Here is a 9,505-nt window from a genome sequence, read left to right as displayed (position 1 = left end):
CACATGGAGAGAATACATTCTCTCAGGCTTTCACAGAGAGCACATTGGCCAAGCCATCGCCGTGACTCATCCACATGGGTGACACTGACAAAGGTTCTACAGTCTGAGATATAGGATCTCAGGATAAATCCTGAGGTTATTTCACTGACCTTCTCAGACCAAAAAGCTACAACTCCTGTTGCATAGGTCCTGCTTTACCTTGGTCTTATCCATCCATCAGAAAAGTATAAAAACAAAATATAAGAAGTAAAGCCATGGTGTTATGTTGAGCTATCGGGGACTAAGGTCAACAATTTCTGACATTGCCAGTGAAATGGAAGACCCAATACTATTATGGGCTACTGGACTCTTTTAGAATGTTTTGCTAAGTTTATACACCTATAATATTCAAATAACGGAACTACCAAGTTACATTAAGTTACAGTACCTAGATTGTTATATTTTTTTATACTGGGAATGAAACTCAGGATCTTACTCTTGTCAGGCAGGCACTGTGCTACTGAGCTATATCTCCAGTCTTGTCTAGATTATTCTTAAGCATATTATGGATTAATGTTTTGGTGTTCATGTATCTCTTTAGATGTTTTCATGGAATGCTCTTATTTTTTCCATGAATTTTGGAAGAAAGTTTTGTTTTCTGAGTTGGAATTTGTTTTGTGGCTTGAAACACTTGACTCCAAGCCCTCTTGGCCTTTACAGTTTGTGTTGAAGAGTCTAGTGTAAATCTCATGAGTCTACTTTTATCAGTGATTTATTCTTCCCTGACAGTATCTTAAATTCAGTGTTTTGTTGGTATTCTGGAATTTTGACTATAATATGTTTTAGGGAGCTTCTTTTTTCATTACCATTATTTGCTGTTCTGTATGCATCAACTCCGTATATTTTAAGTACTTCCATAATACTTGGAAAGTTTCTTGGTATGATTTCTGTAAATATATTTTTATTCCAGAGGTGCTATCTTCTAATTTCCCTCTAACTAGTAGCAAGCTTTTGTTAACTTCTTTGTATTATCTTGTAGTTGTCAGATGAATATTTGTCTTGTTCTGTCATTAATTAAAGACTTCTCTGAGTCATTCATCGTGCATTTCCATTTTGTCTATCAGTTCTGAAACCCAGCCTTCACAATACTTATTTCTATTGTTTATGAGTTCTATAAAATTCTTTATCTGCATGATTTCTGTTTGGCACCCTTTTGTGGAATGTATGTCTTTGGTAAGTTTCTAGTAGAATTCTTTTTTTTGTACTGGGAATCAAACTTAGGACTTGCGCTTACCAGGCAAGAACATGTGCTTCTGAGCTATATTTCTAGGTCTCTAGTAGACATTTTTAAAGCAAATGAAAAGAAATATGAAATTTGTTTTAATAATATATCTTAGGGGGCTAGGGAAATAGCTCAGCAGTCTATAAGCATCTGCCTGGCAAGCACAAGGACCTGGGTTCAATCCTCAGTACTGCATGCCTTGTTGGCCATGGAACCCCAGGGAGAACAGTGCTTGCTGCTGAAACTGGGTGTGGTGATGCAGGCCTGTAATCCCAAAGCTGGGGAGGCTAAGACAGAAGGATCACTACAAGTCTCAGTTTTGTAGTTAGATCCTGTGCCAAATAAATAAAGATTATATAGATAGATATAAATATAATTTAACACAGTATATGCAAAACAGCATCATCTAATATGTAATTCATTACAAAAATTATCATTCCTAGTTTTCATTCTTTTATGTATCAGTAGACCAATATGTATTTTTATGCTTACAACAAAATCTCAGTTCAGAGTAGCCCCATTTCAAGCTCTCAAGAGTGACATGTGACCCAGGCTTCCGTGCTTGCCCTGAGGAACAGTACAGGAGTGTTATGGTTTTTGTCTAGTTGTCCCCTCAAAGCCTCATACTGTCATGGGGTGGTCTTCCAGACTTTGTGATTTATTCATGATCAGTGCTGGAATTATGGGTGTGAGTGCTGCTGGAAGCCTGGGGCAGAGACCCTGAATACACCATAAGGGAGACAGATGTGCTGTCCATTGCCATTGTTGCCGCTACTTCTCCTATTTGCTTTCTGCTGTTTCCTGGTGACATGAATGGATGCACTTTGCCATGTGCCACTCTTCCTTGGAGCCAATGAGTATGGACTGAAACCTCCAGGAACTGTGAGCTAAATAAATATTTCTTTCCTTCATTTTGAGTTTTGAGTATTTGTCCCAGCAACGAGAGAAGCGTAACTGAGATAAGGAGCAAGGTGTTAGCTTCCAAGGGCTCTGCTTATACCTGGCATCTGCAGTTGCCTACCATACACTCATTAAAGCGAGTACAAGGATAAACAATGGAGAGTGCCCCATACCTCCCTCCCACATACCATGCAGCTAGGAGATGACTCCCTATGTAGAGGAAAAACCAGGATAGTGGAGGCTATGCCATCCATCTGTGCCACACCATCCTCCCAGGGAATTGGTGCAAATTATGAAATGTTAAATGCTAACATTTATTGAAGCATTACTTTGTATCAAGCTTTGTTCTAAAACTGGCAATGCAGATATAGATATAGATAGATATAGATATAGATATAGATATAGATATAGATATAGATATATGCCATGAAAAAAGTTCTAGATCACATAAATTAGGGAAAAGTGGAGTTACATAACAACAACTACACTGCTTCCCTACTTATTTTCCACTGAAGCATTTTGTTGCTTTGTGTTATTTTTCTTTATTTCCCACCAACCCAGCCATATCTATTAAAATCCACATAGAACATTCTTTCTCTTTCTTTCTTTCTCTCAGTACTGGGGATTGAACTCAGGTCCAACACATTGAGCTATACCCTGTCCCATTTATTTACTTACTTACGTACTTACTTACTTACTTACTTACTTACTTACTTACTTACTTTATTTTGAGGCAAGATCTTGCCAAGTCTGTATGATTCCCAAGGCTAAGCTCAAACTTGTGATCCTTGTGCCTCAGCCTTTTGTAGTGCTAAGATTACAGGCATGTGTTGCTGGAACATTCTTATTTAGTCATCGACTGACACTTTGAGAGAGGAAGAATTATTGCCTTTATTTGACAGAGATGAAAATAGAGGATGAGAAAGGCTGGATGAATTGCCCAAGTTCACATAATGAGTAGAAAGCAGAGACATGATTCTCACCTGCTCACTGGCTCCTGAGCCTTTGACCTGCTGCTGCTTTAATCATCATAGCAACTAAGAAGTGTACCCCAGTTGATATGTGGCAAGTACCATGCAGAGTGTTTTCCATGCATCAACTTATTCACTCGACCTCCAACTGGGAGGTGCGAGCTCCTTATCACTCTGCCAGGATAAGGCTGACTAGCTAGCTGCGTTCTAGTCTGCTTGAGCAACTACATCAAAGTACTGTGTACTGTGCAGTGGCTGATAAACACCAAGAGTTTATTTCTCATGGTGTTCCAGGTCAAGGCTGGAAGTTCCAGGTCAGAATGCCTGGAATCTCAGCACCGTAGGAGGCTGAGACAGGACAGTTGCAAGTTTGGCTCAGCCAGGGGATGTAGCTCAGGTGAAAGGCCCTGGGTTAAATCTTCAGTACTAAAAACAAAAGTCTATTTCATGTCTCTTTAAGAATTTTCCAGCTGTACCTTGTACATTAAAATCTTGTCTATTGTAAGAAGCTGCTTTAACATCTGCACCAAAAACAGCCCAGGCCCTACTCACAGGCAGCACAGGTTCAGTGGTAACAGGCCATATTTCCGGTGGCCAGTGTTGCACCAGAGGTCAGTAGGGTCACCCAGCAGGGGTACACAGTTGGGGAGCGGGAGTGTGGGTAGAAACAATTTAGCCAATGACCTAGAAGAGGCAGAAACATCAAGTAATGTTGGCTATGCTGGCCAGACATGGGGCAGAGGGCAGAGACATGGGGCAGAGGGAAGCACAGTCTGTGCAAAGGCCCTGGGGCTAGCAAGAGCCAGGGACACAGATACTCCCTAATTCACCATGCCTTCCCCCACATGGATCAAAGTATAGAGAGACAGCTCGGGTCCACACCTGTGAGGAAAGGGGTAGCTGTCCAGCATCACCACTTTACCACCAACCCACTTCCTCCTCCACGGTCCACCAGCCACCTCCACTTCCCTTTAAAAATATTTTTAAACTTTATTTTCACTTTTCAGCTCTTGTATTTCCATTCATTTTAAGTTGTTTTGACAGAAAAATGTATAATGCTTATCAGTTAGTGTAAGCTTAAAAAATTAAAGGGTGTCCCTGTCCCAGGCCCATGTTTCTTTCTCCATCTCTACTACTGTTTGCCAAATTCAAGTTGCCACCTAAGTTTCTTTGTTTACCTCAGAGTCTTCCCTCTTCTCCTGCTTCCCTCCAGTCGAGTCTACACAGCTCCAACCAATGATCTTCCTTTAGTGACTGTCTACTTGTGTCTTCTGCCTAAATGCAATAAACATGACTTTTTGGTTTCCCAATGCACATAAAAATTAGATTTGCATACCTGCATTTTAAAATCCTTTTTCAGTTAAACAAAAAAGCTACCAGTCATCTAAACCTTCAGCAAATAAGTATCTTTTTTGTTGGCAGAGGGTTGTTCCTTCATGTTGCTGATTGACCAGGGTGGGGGTTACTGGAGGTTGGGTGGCTGCAGTAATTTCTCTAAATAAGACAACAATAAAGCTTGTCACACTGATTGACTCTTCCTTTTGTGAAAGATTTCTCTGTTGTATGCTATGCTGTTTGACAGTTTTACTCACAGTGCTTCTTTCAATTTGGAGCCAGCCCTCTCAAACCCTGCTGCTGCTTTAGCAACTGAGTTTATGTAATACTGTAAATAGCTTGTCATTTCCACAGTGTTTACAGCATCTTCACTGGGAGTAGGTCTCATCTCAAGAACCACTTCCTTTTTTCATAAGAGGCAACTCCTCGTCCATTCACGTTTTATCATGAAATTGCAGCAATTCAGTCACATCTTCTGACTCCACTTCTAATTACAGTTCACTTGCTATTTGCACCACAGCTACAGTTACTTTTTCCACCAACTCCTGAACCTTTCAAAGTCCTCCAAGAGAGTTGGAATGAACTTTTCCCAAGCTTCTGTTAACATTGATGTTCTTTATCTCCTTCCATGAATCACAAATATCCCTAATGGCATCTAGCCAGAAAGGTTTCAATTTGCTTTGCCCACATCCTTCAGAGAAGTCACTGTATATGACCTTACAAAATGTATTTCTTAGATAATAGAACTCGAAAGTCAAAATGCTTCTTTGATCCTGTTCTGTGGAATGGATGTTATGCTATGCTGCATGCATAAAAGGAACATGAATTTCATTGTATAGCTCCAGTAGTGCTCTTAGGTGACCAGGTGTATTGTCACTGAGCAGTAGTATTTTGAAATGAACATTTGTGTGTTTGTATACATGTGTGTGTGTATGTGCACAGTGGTTCTCAACATTAGGCTTAAAATATTCAGTAAGCCATGTTGTATACCAATGTGCTGTTGTGTACTTAGAAAACACAGGCGGAGCAGCTATAGTATAATTCTTTAGGGCCCCAGGATTTTTGGCATGGTGAATAAGTTACCAATTGCCTTAGTCACTAACCAGACTCTGCTTGTCCTTCGAAACTTTGAAGCCCGCTGCTGACTTCTCTCAGGCAATGGAAGTCTTAGGTGATGTCTACTCCTCAGAGCAGGCAGTTTATTCTACCCCGAGAATATGTCACTGAGTGTAGCTATCACCATCAAGATCTTAGCTCCTTCACCTGGACAACATAGTAGCTTTTCCACCAGCCCTGGCTGCTTGCCCCTTTATGTTGTAGAGACGGCTTCAGTCCACAGATCTCACTATGACTTAAGCCTTCCTTTGCAGTGTGCTCTGTCCCTCAGCCTCCACATAATTGAAGGGAGTGAGGGCACTAGTCTGGTTTTGGCTTTCACTTAGGAATGTTGTGGTTGGTTTGATCTTCTATCCAGCTCACTAAAATTTTCTCCAGATCAGTGATAAGGCTTGCTTTCTTACCATTGTGTGTCATCTAGAATCTAGCGTACTTTTAATTTCTTTCAGAAGCATTTCCTTTGCATTCGCACCTTGCCTAATTGGCAGAAGAAATGCAGATTTCAGTCTGCTTTAGATTTGGGCCCACCTTCCTCACTAAGCTTCATTATTTCCAACTTCAGATCTAAAATAAGAGCTGTTCAACTCTTCCCTTACCAGAACACTTCAGGGCTATGGTAGGGCTATTAATAGGTTTCCTTTTAATATTGTTTTGTCTCTGAGGAGAGGGAGTGAGATGCGGGAGATGTCTGGGGAGCAGCCAGAACACACATGATTATCAGCTAGGTTCACCATCTGGTATGGGTTGAGTTTGTGGTACCCCAACATAATTACAAGAGTGACATCAAAGATCAGTGGTCCCAGATCACCACAACAGATATGATAATCACAAAAACATTTGGAATACTGGGGGAACAGCAAATCATGACACAGAGAAGGTGAGCGCATGCTGTTGGGAGATTGGTGCCAATCAACTTGTTCCGCACAGGGTGGCCACACACAATTATGTAGGAGACACAATAGCTGTGAAGCATAAGACAATGAAGTATAGTCAAAAGGAAGTCCACTTCAGTTTCCTAGTACAGAGATACCTCAGTTCAAGAACTTATTTCCTTCCAGAATTCCAGTCACAAGTTGAATCAGATGAGAATCTGATCAATTGTGTTTTATGTAGAGTGGAATTCAAGTCTTCTATCTGCAGGATATTCTAGCCCCTCATTTCACCTCATCTTGGGTCACTGCCTTTCCTTGTTTTTCACATTCCAACAGTGTTGGCATTTCTCTGTTCCTCAAACATACAAAGATCTTTTAAGCCTCAGGGCCATTGCACACACTGTTTCCTTGGTCTGGAATGTTTTGGCCCCACTCTTACTTCCTGTGGCTGGCCTGACAGCCTGTCACTGCTTTAGAAAGGCCGAAAGAAGATGCTACTATCATTCTCTGTCTCAACCTGTTTTGTTTGTAGATTACATCACAACTTGCAATGGTGTGTTCACTTGCTTTTTTCTCTGTTTACTCAATTAGAGGTGAAAGAAGGGTGGGGTGATTTGTTCTCCCAACTAGAATGTCAACTTCCTGGAGGCTAACACCTCTGCCAATTGTACTTAGGAGTTAAAATACATACAAATTAATTGGGGACAATAAGTCATTTCCACCAGAATTATCATATTTATCAAATAATTATCAGGGCTTCTCTAACAAGCTCTTGTTCAACCCTAAAAGAGTTTGAGCATAAAATGCTTGATTCATTCCTAATTTTTCTGAAATTCTTCTATCTTGACATAAATAATTTTATGTGTATTTTTACCTTATTTAATTTGAAATAAGTAAGTGTGGGCAGGGTGTTGGTGCATACATATAATCTCAGAACTCAGGAGGCTGAGGCAGAAGAATTGCCCTGAGTGCAAGGCCAGTCTGGATTACAAAGAGAGTGTCTCAAACCAAAGCCAAGAAAGCAATAAGTGCAAAAATTAGAACAAATTAGAATGATGTGAAAGCTGAAAGGAATGCTCCCTTTCCCCTTCTTGTTGATCACAAAGGAGACAATGTGGCAAAACAGAAAGCACTGATTGGCTTTGCAGGCAAAGAAAAGAAGTGACTCTTAGCGCTGGCTCTTCCATGCATGAGCTGTGTGACCTTGAAGAAGTTGCTTGACTTCTCCAAGGCCTCATTCTCTACATGAAACTAATAATGCATACAATATGATGATAGTTATTTTAAAAACTCAATGAGATGAGGGTCATGTAAGAGTTTCTGGCACATGGTGGGAGCACAATACGCATTCTGTATTCCCTTAAGTGGAAACATTAAGAAAAGTGCTGCTTCCTCATTATTCTGTTTCTATATGCTGTTTCCTGGGATACCTGCTTGCTATTTGTCTTCAGATAACTTACACCTTTTTTTTTTTCCTAAAATGAATTTTTTTCTTCAAAGATATACTACTGAAGATAGTCTTTTCCGGGCAGTACTAAGAATTGAAACCAGGAGTGCTCTACTACTGATATACATTCCTAGTTCCTTTTTGAAGACAATACAGAGAAGGTCTCACTAAGTTGCTCAGCCTAAGTTGTACAAATGTATGATTCTCCTCCCTCAGCCTCCAGAGTAGCATGGATTATAGGTGTGTGATCCAGTTTATTGAAGATATTCTTGAGAACAGAGTATAGAATGTAATGGTTTCCAAAGTATTTTCAACAGTGGCAGCATCATTGAGATTAACTGGCCAGCTTGCCATGAGCTGTCCGGCTTCACATGCATTTGTTTAAATAGCAGCAGCAGCAGCCCATGGGTTCATTGCTTGCAATCTTTTTTATTTTAATTTTTAAAAAAAATTAAGTGATTTTTTTGAGAAACAAATAGCAATGAGACAGTTTCAAACCAAACTGGTAGGACAGTTTCAATAATTAACACATTGCTTTTTTTCAGTCCCGAGGATTGAGCTGAGGACCCTGAGCTTGCCAGGCAGGCACTTAATGGGTTCATTATTTGCACACATATCTTTATTTTTTTATTAATTTTATTGGGGCCAGGGAGATGGCTCAGTGAAATAAGCGCTTCCCTGGCAAGTGCAACGGCCTGAGTTCAATCTCCGGTTCCCCCCTCAAAAAAATGAAATATATACTGCACACAAATCTTTAAAGATGAGACTAACATTGTAGAATAAATCAGCCCTACCTCATGCACTGAAGAAGCTTCTAGAACATGACCATCTTTGTGGTGAATATTGGAAGAGCAAAGTCCCTACACTGACTGTTTCCTGGTGAATCCTTTGGCCTGTTTATAGGACTGCTTCCCATGTTGGAACCATCTTGAACTCACAAGTTGCTTTGAGGTTCAAAGCCCAGAGCAGATTTTAGAGTTCATGAATGAATTCACGCTGGAAGGAACTCCCACTGATTCCTTTCCCATTCCCAGTCCCTGATTCCCAGAGGCCTCCAGTCACAAATGACAAATGGCTGATCATCCAAGCGAAGTGACCTGCCATTCAAGGAACCATATCTCAGCCAGTGTGGAAGGCAGCTCATTTTTCTCCCAAGAGACCTATTCTCCCTTCATCAGTATGAATATCCCAAATGGGCTTCGTTGAGGCTCTTACCCCTGCCAAGGGAAGACAAACTCTGCTATCCTGCATGCAGGATCTTTTTGCCCTGTAGAAAAAAAGACGTGGGACAGGTTCTAAAGATTTTATTGCTTCAAGTTAGGCTTGGCCAAATTACTCACAAGTGCTGAATCCTCTTTGGGGTGTCAGCCAGAGAGAAGACCTATTCAGATCGGGGCCTGCATTGAGGCTGCCAACAAAGACCAATTAGTCTTGATTGTGCCGGCTGCCTTTGGAAGGTGACTGTCTTCAGACCACCAACTCGTGCCACCAAAGTGCTCATCCCACCCAGGAGTCAGTCATCAGTCTGGTTTCACATGACCTCTGGGTCAAATCTCTCTCTCTCTCTCTCTCTCTCTCTCTCTCTCTCTCTCTCTCTCTCTCT

Source organism: Octodon degus, unplaced genomic scaffold (genome assembly GCF_000260255.1).
Source record: "Octodon degus isolate 3935 unplaced genomic scaffold, OctDeg1.0 scaffold00110, whole genome shotgun sequence".
Lineage (NCBI taxonomy): Eukaryota > Metazoa > Chordata > Mammalia > Rodentia > Octodontidae > Octodon > Octodon degus.
The sequence above is the reverse complement of the archived record's forward strand: the minus strand, read 5'-3'. Positions refer to the sequence as shown.